Genomic DNA, 1,473 nt, shown 5'->3' with positions numbered 1-1,473 from the left:
TCTGTTTCATTTAAAAAGGGGGAAAACCAAGTAAGAACTTTTAAGAGATACAAAGGAACAGTTCTGCTAAAACACAGATAAAGTGCCGTTCCATATAAACAGTGTAAAGAATCAGAATCAAAAAAATCACTCAGAACACAAAAAACTATCCCACTAGTAATGTGGCCTAAGCTGCCGGCAAACCTGGTGGCGGATCAACCAGGCAGGGTAGAGAAACCCTATTTAATTTTTTTCATACAATAAATAAACATTGTCAGGAGGCAGTGAAACTGGTCAGGCAGGGAAATAGGGAGAGGGGTAGAAGAAAGGAGAGAAAAATTAGGGAAGGAAGAACAAGATCAAGGCAGACTTCAGTTGTGTCCATTGTATTCTCGCTCTTTGGATAGAAACAATGTCAACTTATTAGCCCAGAACAATCTTGTCTACCTTACTCATTTGGGCATTTGACTTCTACAGACTTAGTTGACTCCTCCTACCCACTCTAACCCTTCTCATGATGCCGAGCAAAGGAAATGAATCTGTACCTCTACTCCCTGTACCTCAGTAAGAGTCCAATGGCAAAAGGTAATGGCTTCATGTATTAGCTGTGGCATAGTTCTTAATTGTAAAGAACACATTCAGACACACAGTATACATGAAAAACACATCCAAATGTGGGGAAAAAATTAAATAAATAAACATGGGGAAAAGGTTACTCAGGAATAGCTTACATAATGAAAAACAATGTCTGATCAAGTAAGGAACACACCCAAAAAGAAGGCCAATGAATGATCATGTAAGACAATAAAATGTTTCTCATGGTTACAGGATTTCCCAAGGACTGAAGTGGTTTGGGTTTTTTTGTTTGTTTAATGTACTGCATCATTTCAGTTTCACTGATAAACATTATTTATATGAAATAGGGAAAGATTTAAAGTGATATCAACCAATACTTCTAGGAGGTACTTCAAGTGGACATAGGTGAGAAAAAGACAAAGAAGGATAAGAGTTTTATTTATTTGAAAACAGCTCATTTGGACTAAATCTCTTATGGGTGAGATGAGTAAAGTTTACCTGCTATATTTTCTTCCCTTTAAAAAAATGTTCCTCCCCATCCAAACATGCCACACCCAGCAACCGGATATATTTGAAAAACTGCCAATTTTTCTTTCACAAACATGCACTTCAAGATAGCCTACATTATACATCTATCTATGTATAGCTATATGTCAATAGCTATATAATGTTACCAGCAGCAGGGAGGACAATAAGTACATTCATAAATTATTCCTCTGCCATGCTTTAATGGTTAAAGCTTGTTTTTAGAATCCTTTGATCAAAGGTATTGGTAAATGAACATGGCTAGGATTTGCTTTCTGGACTAATATTATGCTAACTTGTATATTTCATGAGATATTTATGACACCTGAATAGCTTTTATTAGTGGTCACTAACTAGGCCTGTAATTAAGGCAGAACCCTTTTTAGTAAACAA

Source organism: Monodelphis domestica, chromosome 8, assembly GCF_027887165.1.
Source record: "Monodelphis domestica isolate mMonDom1 chromosome 8, mMonDom1.pri, whole genome shotgun sequence".
NCBI lineage: Eukaryota > Metazoa > Chordata > Mammalia > Didelphimorphia > Didelphidae > Monodelphis > Monodelphis domestica.
The sequence above is the reverse complement of the archived record's forward strand: the minus strand, read 5'-3'. Positions refer to the sequence as shown.